A 16,416-nucleotide genomic window follows, 5' to 3' on the forward strand; every position below is an offset into this window, starting at 1 on the left:
CCAAGCCCAGTCATTGTTGTTCAAGTATTAAATAGGAAAAAAAAATCCGATATTGATCATAGCTCTCAGTAACACTGTATCCTTCCTGCCAAACATGGGAGGGGAATGTACATGATAGGCTACTCCAGTTACATGCCATATAATGGAAAATATGAACTTTTCACCACCATAGCTAGTGAATACCACCACCACAGCAGGAAGTCATGGTAAAGAAGGGATAGGCACTAAGCATTCCAGGTTCTTACAGATCTATATTAATATTGCTTCAAAATGTACTTACACAATAGAATCTAAACATTATTAATTAATATTGAAAGATTAAAGATGGATTAAGAAATAACAACCTAATATGTAAACAGAATCTAAAAGAACCATACTGTGCTATCAAAATCAGGCAAGTCAGTAAATGACAAAAAGAAAGCAAAAGTGTGCTAATTTCTTCATCTTAACTTGAAAAGGGAGTCAGTAGATATTATTTCACATATTAATAAGTAAATTTAAAGATAACCACTGGAACAATTTAAAAATGGAGACATAAACCAAATAGCTACTTTTTTTTTAATTTAAGAAAAATTTGCCTCCATAGGAAAAAATGGAAAGCCCAATAAAACAGCAATTTATTTTTAATGAAGAGGGAAAGAAATGAGCTAAGCGTATTCCTCAAAAATTTGGAAAGATAACTTTGAACATGTAGAAGGAAAAAATAGATTAAAAAGTTTTAATTAAAGGCATGTTTAAAGTAACTTTAAAAAAAACCTGGGATCCCAATTTTCAAAACAAAATAATAAAATGTATAATATCAAATCTCTAGCTTATGTGATAAAGAAAAAGGAGAAACAAATCAAATGAGAAAAAAGAGATGACTACAATGAACAGTTAAAAAGATATATATATAGATATAGATATATAGAAAAATATAATAAATAATAAAGTATTGAATAATAAATTAGAAACTATGAATTTTTGGTTTTCTTGGGAAATACGCAAAAAATTGGGTGAATTCAAAGAAATTCTGAACAGATCAGTAACCACCTGATAGAGATGTGGAGAATCCCATCCTAGAAAGAAATTGGTTACATGCCCTTTTTTTAAAACAATCAAGGAAAAAGATAATTTTCTTTTCATGAAAACCAATCCAAAGTATGAAAATTGGAAATATTTCTAGTTTAACTCGTGAAACAGTCTCATTTCTAAAAAGAAATACTGAAGATCTGATGAAGATTGAACGGAAAAGAATATCAATCTCAGGAAATGAGGAAGGGAAGTCATCTGAAACAAATATTTGCTAATTAAGACAAATTAATAAAAGCTAATGCATAGAATATAACGTAGGGAATTACTGTTAGGAAAAATGCTCAGATGATAGGTCACATCACCAGAGAATAACCATGTGACCACCTTAACAGCTGTCTAATATGTGTGATAGGATTCAAATCCATCCTTGATTTTGAAAAGAGAAAATGATCTACATAGAAGGATATTTCAGTAACATGACTGGATAACTACTTAATAAAAACAATTTAACCCATATTTAAAACAGACACCATGATTAACCATTATAATGTTAACATTCACTGAGATGTCTTTGCCATTTCAATAGACTTTCTCAAAACTACGTATAATGTTCAGAAGTGAGATGATAAATAATTACTGTTGCACAAGAAAACTAAAGAGAACAAAATAGAAAATTACTAATAAGCTAATAAAACAGATCAGTTTGGTGCATTTTTTAAAAGATGCATATAGATAAATGTGTTGGCTGACACTACAGTGGTTATCATATATGTAAATATATGATATATACACAATATATAAATGTATCCAATGAACATGTTGTACCTCTTAAACTTACAGGGTGGGACATGTCAAATGTATTTCAATTACAAAATATATTGAAGAAAGATAAAGAAGCAACCTATTTTCTCTATATCAAAAATTATGATTAAAAAAATTTAAAAATAGGCAGTAGTAACAAAAGTCTAAAATACCTAAGAATAAAAGTGATAAGAAGTGCATGATACACATATGAAGGTAGCGTAATTCTTTACTGGGAAACCTAAAATTAATCTCAATACATGTAAGTATAACATCCCATTAGAAGAATCAGTATTCTGAACATGTCGATTCCTCCCAAATTAATTTATATATTTTATATAAAGCAATCAAAATCTCAAAGATATTTTTAAGATCTGTTAAGATAATTCTGATGTATATCTAGAAAAATGCATGTGTGGGTATAGTCAGGAAAGTATTGGAAAAAGTGGAAAGTTTGTATTTCCAAATATGAAATTAGGCAAGAAAATACAGAAATTGAAAGAGCACAGAAAAAGTGACTAAGGAAACAGAATAGTGAATCTAGAGAGACTAAAATTTTGCAAGAATTTTGTATATGAAAATGGATATATTCTCTATCAGTGAGGAAGGAGTGCATTATTCAGTGGAGGAGATTTAAACATTTAAAAGAGAAGAATGACAGAACCTGGAGAGAGGGGGAGAGGCGAATAGGAAGGGGGTAAAAGCAAAGGATGGGGGAGAGGCGCGAGGGGAAAGGCTAGGATGGTGAAAGGGAGAGAGAGGCCTCTGAGATTAGGCACCTTGCTGGGGACCCATAATACTTTTAAAGATCTACAAAAATACTTTATTTCCCTCAAAAATAAGAAGCAGCAAATTAGCGTTTAGGTCGAAGGCAATGTTCTAAAACATATAATATGAATGTATCCCCCTTTATACTAATGCGTATCTCATATGCATATATATTATAACTATATATATGCATATAATTATATACATATGGTTCGGTTTGGGTTTGGGCGCGCACAGGCGTTTTAAAGCGGGGAGGCCCCACAGGGGACCCTGGAGGCCTTGAGGGGAACGGGCGGCAGGTCGCCCCGCGCTGTCCTCCGTGCGCGCTCGGCTCCGCGCCTCAAACCCATGCTGGTCGTCCGGCTCCCGCGGGCCGAGTCCTGGGCTAATGCCGGGCTGCTTCTCCTCTCCAGGCAGGGGCCGCAGGGGAGGCTCCCTGCTCCCTCTGACTCCAGCCAAGGACAGGCCTTTCTCGAGGGGAGCCGAGGGCGCAGCGGGGGTTGGCCCCACCGGTGCCCGCAGGTCTCTAGTCCGCGGGCGCTTTTGTCTGGTGGGGGGCGCGCAGCGCGCTTGGCCTTGAGCCCTTGTGTCCCTCCCACCAACTCCCTCCCACCAACTCCACTCCCATCCTGCCTGGCCAAGCGCGTCCTCCCCCCGAAACCTCGTCACAAATGTGGGTTACTCTGCCCAGCCCTGGATCGAGCGCTGGGTCCAGATGCTCGTGGAGTTTGCACGCCGGTGGGAGGACACTGTTACCAAATCAGTAAGTTCGTATAAAGTAATAGCAGCTCTTCAAGAAGCAAACCAGCTTTCACCTTTCTTCATGACAATGGCAGATGGCATTCTGAGCACTTGAGTAGGAAACCAGAAGATTAATGAATTGTTTACCTAGGAGTAGAAAACTTTTGTATTTCCAAAGTAAGGGGAATAAAATTAAACCGCAAACAACAAACAAGAAAATGAATTCAGATGCATTAAAAATTCAGTACTAAGGAAGGAGCCATTCATGTGCTAGAAGAACACATATGTGAATATGTCTTGTGGCAAAGAATATCTAGTTGTGCTCAGTATGACAAATAGTAGAAAATATTAGATAAATTCTGTATTTCAAAAGTATCACCTACAAAATACACAACTGACAGAAAAAAATATTTTTAACGTATGTGAAGGATAAAATATTAACTCAGAAATATAAAGCTAAAATCAATAGGTTAAAACAAAACAAACAAAACCAAACAAACAAAACAAGCTCCAAAATGGGCAAAAGAAATTAGCAAAGCAACTCCTTCTCATACACAGAATTCAATAATCAAGAAAAGATCACAGTGGGCGTAAGTAACCAGACATGCAAAATATAAAGAAGAATGAGGTATGACTGACAGAAAAGGGGACAGTTTATTATGGGATTCACCCTCTTCAAAATATTCGTGGGACATTCTCAGACTGTCTCATAAATTTAGCATTACGTATAAAAAACCTTAAAAATATATGCCTGTTGAATCAGCAATTGTTCTTCCATAAATGTATGCAAACAAGAGTCATGAAGGTCTGTGTGCAAACATGTCCACCCAAACCCATTTGAACTCATATGTGTGTCTAATTGGGCAGCAGTGGAAGTTGTGAGTAAATCATGGAGCAACTGAAGAATGAAACTCAAGGCTATGAGTTAACAGGAAGATGCATATTTATCGACATAGAAGGAGACACCAAAAACAATCTTGAAGAATATTTACCAAAATATCTACACTAGGTATGTTTTGGTTAAAACAACAACAACAACAAAAGCCCCTTCCTTTCCCTCCCCTTCCTTCTCCTCTCCACCTTCTCACTCTTTTTCCTACACTAACCCATTTCTCTCTTTCTTTGATTATTACATTTTACTCTTTTACAGGTACTATACATCATCTGTGTAATGAAAACAATCAAAATTTAATTTATAAGTCTATTTGCATAACTGGCACTTCCTGCTTGGTTTTGTTTTCCGTAACTATAGACCTAGATAAATACATGAGTATGTGTGGATATAGATGAAGGGTTAGAACCAACTGTAACAAACAAAACTATCGGCTGAAAGGCCAACCTATGACTTATAGGACCTATTTACAACTTTGAGTAATAATATGTCTCACATAGTTGTAACAACTGCTTACACATTATTTTGAGTTTTGCTGCTTCCTTAAAATATATCTATAGTGTTTTCATAACCTTTGCTTTTAATGACTGCATAATAATCTATTAAATAAATTCCCCAATGCATATATTCAGACCTGATAATATGTGCTTTTCTGATCCATCTAACATAAGAAAGGTAAGTAAATAATATTTTCTACTGTATGATAAATATTTTATGTCTTCTAATTTTTTGCTTACTTATATTTAACCCATAATGTAAATTATATTTATTTTCATATTTAAGATACAAACAAAACTTTTTTTCCATTTATTCCAATGTTATCAATCACTTGTCCTTTAACCTTTCTCTATGAAAATATCAGTTGTCTGGGGCGCCTGGGTGTCTCAGTCGGTTAAGTGTCTGCCTTCAGCTCAGGTCATGATCCCAGGGTCCTGGGATCGAGCCCCGCATTGGGCTCCCTGCTCGGCGGGAAGCCTGCTTCTCCCTCTCCCACTCCCCCTGCTTGTGTTCCCTCTCTCGCTGTCTCTCTCTGTCAAATAAATAAATAAAATCTTTAAAAAAAAAAAAAGAAAATATCAGTTGACCTCTAATGCAGTAACAAGTATTATCTTTCAAAATTGTCAAAATATTATACCACATGGTAAATCAAATTTTCCCAAATGTTAAGATCATTTTTATAATAATCTTAAATTTATGATTTGTTTTATCCAAAATTAACATATCTTTACTCTTTTTTCCCTATCTTTCCTATAAAATATGTATGTTGAATTTTGGTTTTAGATATAATACCTATGCTATATTGAGCAACTACCTTTTTTTTTCTATTTAACTAGGTTTAATATCAGAATATATACCAAATGTTACCACATCAAAAACAAAGTCTTTACATTTGTGATATGATATTTCTAACTGCTTTTATATTAACATTCTTGCATTACTAAATTAAAAACTTTTAGCTATTACTATTATGATTGATATTATTATTACTTAGTTATCCTTTATTTATCTATTACTATTTGAAAGTATTGATGATTTCAGTTTATCATGAGATTAAGACATTTCATCCTATGATTACTAAAGAAAAAATCTGTAATTTTTTAGGAACTAAAAAGCTTTATGATTTTTAGTGCATATAGATATCAAATCTGGGAAACCTGCCCCCACCTTTTGTAAGGAAATTTTCTGCCCTCTAATAAAAACAAAAAGCAACAACCAAAAAACAACAACCAAAAAAAAGACCTCTGGTTCCACGGATAAGGAACTTGGAAATCGCCAGTATGTTTTACCAATAAGTAGTAAAAAGCTGAAAAAACTGAAACAATCAACAACTGTTCTTAGATCCATAAGAGAAATGAAGTCCCAGGGCAAACTGATGTCCCCAAGATTGGAGGAAACAATAGGTGAATACAGAGAATCACAAGTTACCAGAGCAGAAATTTATAAACTGAAAGCTCAACAGGAACCAGTACTACTGTAGGAAAATCTGAACTGTAGTAGACTAATTGCTGGTAGCTTAGAATGGTTAAGTCTGAGAGTTAAAAACTTCATGAGGACCCAGTCATAGGGGCACCCCCACACTTTTGTGAGTTTTACTTCCAGGAGCTGAGTCAGGTTCTCACACTGAAGATCACAGGAAAATCCCTTGTGCTTCTAGCAGTGTGCAGGGAAAAGAATCATTTTGAAATATGCCAAAGCATTCTGTTCTTTTTTTTTTTTTTTTAGATTTTATTTATTTATTTGAGAGAGAGAGTGAGCACACACAGAGTGGGGAGGGGACCAAAGGCAGAGGGAGAAGCAGACTTCCCCTGCTGGACACGGGGTTCAATCCCAGGACTCTGGGATCATGACCTGAGCCAAAGGCAGACACTTAACCCACTAAGCCACCCTGGCACCCCACATTCTGTTCTTCTTAACAAGGGCATCCTCAGGAGAAACTATTCCACCTGCTGGGGTTTTATCAGAGCCTGACTGACCTGGGGGAAGAGAAATACCAACTCTAGCCAGCTTTGGCCTTCCATGTGAGAGAAAGGAAATAGTGAACTGTAGCCCACTCTAGCTGTCTTGTTCCACCTAAGGCGGAAAGAAAAATCTGAGAAACACATCTGAAGTTCACAGTCCAGAGGTATAGGCTCACTAAAAGACTGAGAACTGGAGTAATAATAATAATAATAATAATAATAGTTGGTAGTATAATAATAATAAAGCTATAGAAAACTTCCCTTCCCCCCAGTATCAGACTGAGAATTTGAAACAACCATGATTAATATGCTAAGGGCTCTAATGGATAAAGTAATGGGAATACCAGAAGGAGAAGAAAGAATGAAAAGAACAGAAAAAATATTTGAAACAATATTGACTGAGAATTTCCCACAAAATATTATCAGACACTAAACCACAGTTCTCAAAGCTCAGAAAACAACTAGCAACATAAATGTTAAGCATATCATCTTCAAACTACAGAAAATCAAAGATAAAAAATCCTGAAAGAAACCAGAGGATTGAGAATATAGAAGAGCAAAGATGAGAATTGTATCTGACTTTTCCTCAGAAATTATTGCAGGCAAGAAGAGAATAGAGAGAAATATTTAAAGTGTTGGGGGAGGGGGGAACAAAACAAAAAACAAACAAAAAATCCACATCAACTGAGAACTCTGTATCCTGTGAAATAATGCCTAAAAATTGAAGGAGAAATAAAGACTTTTTCAGATAAACAAAAATTGAAAGAATTTGGAGGGTGCTCAGGGACCAATAAACTGACTTGACTCCCTGCTTCCACAAAAAAAAAAAAAAAAGAGAGAGAGAGAGAGAGAGAGAATTTGTTGTCAATGAAACTGCCTTGAAAGAAATATTAAAAGAAGTTTGTTAGAAAGAAAATCATACAGGTTAGGAACTCAGATCTATGGAAAAAAAAAAAAAGAAGAAGGAAAGGGAGGGGAGGGGAGGGGAGAGAAGGGAAGGGAAGGGAAGGGAGAATAAGTGAAGGTAAAAAATATATATATTTTTTTCTTATTATTACTTGATCTAACAAGTAACATTTGTTCAAAATCATAATGGCAAGAATATATTTGATTATGTATGCTTATGTATACATCATATATGCTTCCTTGTAAGTGAAATGAATAAAAGCAATGACACAAGGGATAGGAAAGAGGGGTTAGGATTATTTGTTATTAGAAGGAACTTACATTACCCATGAAGCAGCACTATAATGTAATTTGAAAGTGAGTTTTGATCCATTTTAAATATATATTAAGCAGCCATCAAAAAAAGTGAAATCTTGCCATTTGCAACGACGTGGATGGAACTAGAGGGTATTATGCTAAGTGAAATAAGTCAATCAGAGAAAGACAATTATCATATAATCTCACTGATGTGAGGAATTTGAGAAACAAGACAGAGGATCATAGGGGAAGGGAGGGAAAAATGAAACAAGACAAAACCAGAAAGGGAGACAAACCATAAGAGACTCTTAATCTCAGGAAACAAACTGAGGGTGGCTTGAGTGGAGGGGGGTGGGAAGGATGGGGTGGCTGGGTGGTGGACATTGGGGAAGGTATGTGCTATGGTGAGTACTATGAATTGTGTAAGACTGATGAATCACAGACCTGTACCCCTGAAACAAATAACACATTATATGTTAATTAAGAAAAATAAAAAAAGAAAAATAAATAAATATATATTGCAAACTCTAGGGTAATCACTAAAAAAGGGAAAAAAGAGTAATATAACTGGTATATTAAGAAAGGAAATCATATAAAATACTCACTTAAAACCACAAAAGGCAGAAAGAGATTGGAAGACAAAAATAGAAATAATAAACAACGTTAAAAAATATAGCACAGTAACAAATATGGTAGGCATTATTCAAACTATATTAATTACCACTTTGAAAGCCAGTGGTCTAATTGTACCAATCAAAAGACAGAGATTGTCAGAGCAGATCAAAAACCAACATGTAACTCGAAGTTGTCTATAAGAAACCCACTGTAAATATAAAGACACATATAGATTAAAGCTAGATAAATGGAGAAAGATACACCATGCTAACACTAGTCAAAAGAAAACTTGAGTTACTAGATTATATTTAGGCACAGCAGACTTTAAAACAAGAGAAGTGGAGGGGCGGAGCAAGATGGCGGAGGAGTAGGAGACCTGGATTTCGTCTGGTCCCAGGAATTCAGCTGGATAGGGATCAAACCATTCTGAACACCTACAAACTCAACAGGAGATCGAAGAAAAGAATAGCAACAACTCTCTGAACAGAAAAGCGACCACTTTCTGGAAGGTAGGACGTGCGGAGAAGTGAATCCGAGGCGTTATTCGGGAGGATAGACGGCGGGGGAGGGGCCTCCGTCGGCCGCTTCTGGCAAGTGATAGAGCCGCGGAGCACAAAATCGGAACTTTTAGAAGTCTGCTCCGCTGAGGGACGTCACTCTGGTGGCGAAGTGGGGGGTGGAACCCTCGCGGGACAGTGTGGTATCAGGACCCTCGGGGTCACAGAAAGACCGGGGGTGCCTGAGTGCGGCAGAGCTCCCAGGGATCGGAGCAGGGAAGCCGGCTGCAGAGACGGAGCCCAGGCGCGGGCTCTCAGCTCGGGGTTGCCATAGACCGTGATCCGCGGCACAGTCGGGCCACTGCTCCTCCAGCAGGGACGCAACAAGCGGCAGATCCGGGGAGACTCACCTTCTTCCCCCGGGAGGAGCGGCGGGGAGCGCACCGCGGGGATCTGCTGGGTTTGGAGACTCCACCCGGGGTCGGGTGCCAGATAGAAAGGCGCGGTCACAGGCCGGGTGAGCGCGGAGTGTGGCCAGAGACGGGAGTGACTGACGGCTTTTCTCTGGGGGCTCGCTGAGGAGCGGGACCCGAGTTCTCGGCTCCTCCGGGGCGGAGACTGGGAGGCCGCCATTTTCACTCTCCGCCTCCAAAGCTGTACGGAGAGCTTGCAGGGAACAAAAGCTCCAGAGAGCAAACCCGAGCAGATTACTTAGCCCGGACCGGCAAGGGCGGGGCAATTCTGCCTCCGGCAAAGACATTTGGGAACCACGGCAACAGGCCCCTCCCCCAGAAGATCAGCGAGAACAGCCAGCCAAGACCAAGTTTACCGATCAGTGAGAACGGCAGAACTCCAGCGCTAGGGGAATACTGCACATAGAATCCATGGCTTTTTTACCATGATTCTTTAGTCTTTCAAAGTTAATTATTTTTTTTAACTGTCTTTTTTTCTTTTTTCCTTTTTTCTTTTTTTTTGAATTTTTCTTTTTCCCTTTTTCAACCAACATCTTATCAATCCCTTTTTTAAAAAAAAACATTTTTATTTTTCATTTTTAAAGCCATATTCTATCCCTTCATAGTAGTTACCCGTATTTTTGGCATATATATATAAGTTGTTCTCTCTTTAAAATCTTGAGATAGTTTCTTCTAACAGATCAAAATATACTCTAAATCTCTAGTGTATGGTTTTTTTCTACTCCCCTGCCTGATCACATTCTCTCCCTTTTTTCTTTCTTTCTTTTTTTTTAATCCTCTTCTTTCTTTTTTCAAACAACTTATCAAATCCTTTTTTAAAATTTTTTATAATTTCCATCTTTACAGTCATATTCCATCCCTTCATCATATCAACCCTTATTTTTGTACATATATAAGTTTTTCTTTCTTTAAAATTTTGGGAGGGACTTTCTTTTAACAGACCAAAACACACCCAAAATCTAGTGTGTGGCACTGATCTATAATCCAGCCTGATCATATTTGATCACATTCTGTTTTTGTTCTGTTTTGTTTTGTTCTGCTTTTGTTTGTTTTTATCTTTATCTTTTTCTTTTTTCTTTTTTTCTTTCCTTTTCTTTTTTTTCTCTTTCCCTTTCTTTTCCCACTGCTTCAGGTCTTTTCTGATTTGTTTAGAGTATATTTTCTGGGGACGTTGTTACCCTGCTAGCATTTTGTTCTCTCATTAATCTATTCTCCTCTGCACAAAATGACAAGACGGAAAAAATCACCTCAACAAAAAGAACAAGAGGTAGTACCGACTGCCAGGGACCTACTCAATACGGACATTAGTACGATCTAGAGTTCAGAATCATCACTTTAAAGATACTAGCTGGGCTTGAAAAAAACATGGAACTTATTAGAGAAACCCTTTCTGGAGAAGTAAAAGAACTAAAATCTAACCAAGTCAAAATCAAAAAGGCTATCAATGAGGTGCAATCAAATATGGGGGCGCTAACTGCTAGGATAAATGAGGCAGAAGAAAGAATCAGTGAGATAGAAGACCAAATGATGGAAAATAAAAAAGCTGAGAAAAAGAGAGATAAACAACTACTGGATCACGAGGGCAGAATTCGAGAGATAAACGATACCATAAGACGAAACAACATTAGAATAATTGGGATCCCAGAAGAAGAAGAGAGAGAGAGAGGGGCAGAAGGTATAATGGAGCAAATTATAGCAGAGAACTTCCCTAATTTGGGGAAGGAAACAGGCATCAAAATCCAGGAAGCACAGAGAACCCCTCTCAAAATCAATAAAAATAGGTCAACACCCCAACATCTAATAGTAAAACTTACGAGTCTCAGAGACAAAGAGAAAATCCTGAAAGCAGCTCAGGAGAAGAGATATGTAACCTACAATGGTAGAAACATTAGATTGGCAACAGACTTATCCACAGAGACCTGGCAGGCCAGAAAGGACTGGCAGGACATATTCAGAGCACTAAATGAGAAAAATATGCAGCCAAGAATACTATATCCAGCTAGGCTGTCATTGAAAATTGAAGGAGAGATAAAAAGCTTCCAGGACAAACAAAAACTAAAGGAATTTGCAAACACGAAACCAGCCCTACAACAAATATTGAAAGGGGTCCTCTAAGCAAAGAGAGAGCCTAAAAGCAACATAGACCAGAAAGGAACACAAACAATATACAGTAACAGTCACTTTACAGGCAATACAATGGCACTGAATTCCTATCTTTCAATAGTTACCCTGAATGTAAATGGGCTAAATGCCCCAATCAAAAGACACAGGCTATCAGATTGGATTAAAAAACAAGACCCATCGATATGCTGTCTGCAAGAGACTCATTTTAGACCCAAAGACACCCCCAGATTGAAAGTGAGGGGGTGGAAAACCATTTACCATGCTAATGGACACCAAAAGAAAGCTGGGGTGGCAATCCTTATATCAGACAAATTAGATTTTAAACCAAAGACTGTAATAAGAGATGAGGAAGGACACTATATCCTACTTAAAGGGTCTATCCAACAAGAAGATCTAACAATTGTAAATATCTATGCCCCTAACATGGGAGCAGCCAATTATATAAGGCAATTAATAACAAAAGCAAAGAAACACATCGACAACAATACAATAATAGTGGGGGACTTTAACACCCCCCTCACTGAAATGGACAGATCGTCTAAGCAAAAGATCAACAAGGAAATAAAGACTTTAAATGACACACTGGACCAAATGGACTTCACAGACATATTCAGAACATTCCATCCCAAAGCAACGGAATACACATTCTTCTCTAGTGCCCATGGAACATTCTCCAGAATCGATCACATCCTAGGTCATAAATCAGGTCTCAACCGGTACCAGAAGATTGGGATCATCCCCTGCCTATTTTCAGACCACAATGCTTTGAAACTAGAACTCAATCACAAGAGGAAAGTCGGAAAGAACTCAAATACATGGAGGCTAAAGAGCATCCTACTGAAGAATGAATGGGTCAACCAGGAAATTAAAGAAGAATTAAAAAAATTCATGGAAACCAATGAAAATGAAAACACAACTATTCAAAATCTTTGGGATGCAGCAAAGGCAGTCCTAAGAGGAAAGTATATAGCAATACAAGCCTTTCTCAAGAAACAAGAAAGGTCTCAAGTACACAACCTAACCCTACACCTAAAGGAGCTGGAGAAAGAACAGCAAATAAAGCCTAAACCCAGCAGGAGAAGAGAAATCATAAAGATCAGAGCAGAAATCAATGAAATAGAAACCAAAAGAACAGTAGAACAGATCAACGAAACTAGGAGCTGGTTCTTTGAAAGAATTAACAAGATTGATAAGCCCCTGGCCAGACTTATCAAAAAGAAAAGAGAAATGACCCAAATCAACAAAATCATGAATGAAAGAGGAGAAATCACAAGCAACACCAAAGAAATACAAACAATTATAAGAACATATTATGAGCAACTCTATGCCAGCAAATTAGATAACCTGGAAGTAATGGATGCATTCCTAGAGATGTATCAACTACCAAAACTGAACCAGGAAGAAATAGAAAACCTGAACAGACCTATAACCACTAAGGAAATAGAAGCAGTCATCAAAAATCTCCCAAAACACAAAAGCCCAGGGCCAGATGGCTTCCCAGGGGAATTCTACCAAACATTTCAAGAAGAATTAATACCTATCCTTCTGAAACTGTTCCAAAAAATAGAAATGGAAGGAAAACTTCCAAACTCATTTTATGAGGCCAGCATTACCTTGATCCCAAAACCAGACAAAGACCCCATCAAAAAGGAGAATTACAGACCAATATCCCTGATGAACATGGATGCAAAAATTCTCACCAAAATACTAGCCAATAGGATCCAACAGTACATTAAAAGGATTATTCACCACGACCAAGTCGGATTTATCCCTGGGCTGCAAGGTTGGTTCAACATCCGCAAATCAATCAACGTGATACAATACATTAACAAAAGAAAGAACAAGAATCATATGATCCTCTCAATAGATGCAGAAAAAGCATTTGACAAAGTACAGCATCCTTTCTTGATCAAAACTCTTCAGAGTATAGGCATAGAGGGTACATACCTCAATATCATAAAAGCCATCTATGAAAAACCTACAGCGAATATCATTCTCAATGGGGAAAAACTGAGAGCTTTCCCCCTAAGGTCAGGAACGCGGCAGGGATGTCCACTATCACCACTGCTATTCAACATAGTATTGGAAGTCCTAGCCACAGCAATCAGACAACAAAAAGAAATCAAAGGCATCCAAATTGGCAAAGAAGAAGTCAAACTCTCACTCTTTGCAGATGATATGATACTTTATGTGGAAAATCCCAAAGACTCCACCCCAAAACTGCTAGAACTCATACAGGAATTCAGTAAAGTGGCAGGATACAAAATCAATGCACAGAAGTCAGTGGCATTCCTATACACCAACAACAAGTCAGAAGAAAGAGAAATTAAGGTGTCGATCCCATTTACAATTGCACCCAAAACCATAAGATACCTAGGAATAAATCTAACCAAAGAGGCAAAGGATCTGTACTCAGAAAACTATAAAATACTCATGAAAGAAATTGAGGAAGACACAAAGAAATGGAAAAACGTTCCATGCTCATGGATTGGAAGAACAAATATTGTGAAGATGTCAATCCTACCTAGAGCAATCTACACATTCAATGCAATCCCCATCAAAATACCATCCACTTTCTTCAAAGAAATGGAACAAATCATCCTAAAATTTGTATGGAACCAGAAAAGACCCCGAATAGCCAGAGGAATGTTGAAAAAGAAAACCAAAGCTGGCGGCATCACAATTCCAGACTTCCAGCTCTACTACAAAGCTGTCATCATCAAGACAGTATGGTACTGGCACAAAAACAGACACATAGATCAATGGAACAGAATAGAGAGCCCAGAAATGGACCCTCAACTATATGGTCAACTAATCTTTGACAAAGCAGGAAAGAATGTCCAATGGAAAAAAGACAGTCTCTTCAACAAATGGTGTTGGGAAAATTGGACAGCCACATGCAGAAGAATGAAACTGGACCATTTCCTTACACCACACACAAAAATAGACTCCAAATGGTTGAAAGACCTGAATGTGAGACAGGAGTCCATCAAAATCCTAAAGGAGAACACAGGCAGCAACCTCTTCGACCTCAGCCGCAGCAACTTCTTCCTAGAAACATCACCAAAGGCAAGGGAAGCAAGGGCAAAAATGAACTATTGGGACTTCATCAAGATAAAAAGCTTTTGCAAAGCAAAGGAAACAGTCACCAAAACCAAAAGACAACTGACAGAATGGGAGAAGATATTTGCAAATGACATATCAGATAAAGGGCTAGTATCCAAAATCTATAAAGAACTCATCAAACTCAACACCAAAAGAACAAAGAATCCAATCAAGAAATGGGCAGAAGACATGAACAGACATTTTTCCAAAGAAGACATCCAAATGGCCAACAGACACATGAAAAAGTGTTCAATATCGCTCGGCATCAGGGAAATCCAAATCAAAACCTCAATGAGATACCACCTCACACCAGTCAGAATGGCTAAAATTAACAAGTCAGGAAATGACAGATGTTGGCGGGGATGCGGAGAAAGGGGAACCCTCCTACACTGTTGGTGGGAATGCAAGCTGGTGCAGCCACTCTGGAAAACAGTATGGAGGTTCCTCAAAAAGTTGAAAATAGAGCTACGGTATGACCCAGCAATTGCACTACTGGGTATTTACCCCAAAGATACAAATGTAGGGATCCGAAAGGGTACATGCACCCCGATGTTTTTAAGCAGCAATGTCCACAATAGCCAAACTGTGGAAAGAGCCAAGATGTCCATCGACAGATGAATGGATAAAGAAGAAGTGGTATATATATACAATGGAATATTATGCAGCCATCAAAAGGAATAAGATCTTGCCATTTGCAACGATGTGGATGGAACTGGAGGGTATTATGCTGAGCGAAATAAGTCAAACAGAGAAAGACATGTATCATATGACCTCACTGATATGAGGAATTCTTAATCTCAGGAAACAAACTGAGGGTTGCTGGAGTGGGGGGTGGGGTGGGAGGGATGGGGTGACTGGGTGATGGACACTGGGGAGGGTATGTGTTCTGGTAAGCGCTGTGAATTGTGCAAGACTGTTGAATCTCAGATCTGTACCTCTGAAACAAATAATGCAATATATGTTAAGAAAGAAAAAAAGAAGAAGAAGAATGTAGCAGGAGGGGAAGCCTGAAGGGGGGGAAATCGGAGGGGGAGAAGAACCATGAGAGACAATGGACTCTGAAAAACAAACTGAGGGTTCTAGAGGGGAGGGGGTTGGGAGGATGGGTTAGCCTGGTGATGGGTATTGAGGAGGGCACGTTCTGCATGGAGCACTGGGTGTTATGCACAAACAATGAATCATGGAACACTATATCTAAAACTAATGATGTAATGTATGGGGATTAACATAACAATAAAAAAATTTAAAAAATAAAACAAGAGAAGTTATCAGGGATAAAGAGGGGCATTGCATAATGATAAAATGGCCAATTCTCCAAGAAGACATGCAGTCCTTAATGTGTAGGTATCCGACACACAGCATCAAAATACATGAGGTAAGATCTGATACAACTGTAAGGAGAAACAGATGAATCCACTATTATAGTTGGAGACTTCAATACCCTTCTATCAGAAATGGACATATCCCAGAAGCAGAAAATCAGTAAGAACACAGTTTAACTCCACAACTCCACCAACCAACTGTATATAATTGAAGTTATCTATAGATACCTTCACCCAACAAAGGCAGAATACACAATCTTTCATGCTCACATGGAACATTCACCAAAATAGACCATATTCTGAGCTATAAACATTCCTTACAAATTTAAAGGACAAAAAACGGTACCATCCTCCCAAACCTACTCATTCTCCAAATTATTGTATGTATACACATATTTTTTT

The sequence above is a fragment of the Halichoerus grypus genome, chromosome 12 (assembly GCF_964656455.1).
Source record: "Halichoerus grypus chromosome 12, mHalGry1.hap1.1, whole genome shotgun sequence".
NCBI lineage: Eukaryota > Metazoa > Chordata > Mammalia > Carnivora > Phocidae > Halichoerus > Halichoerus grypus.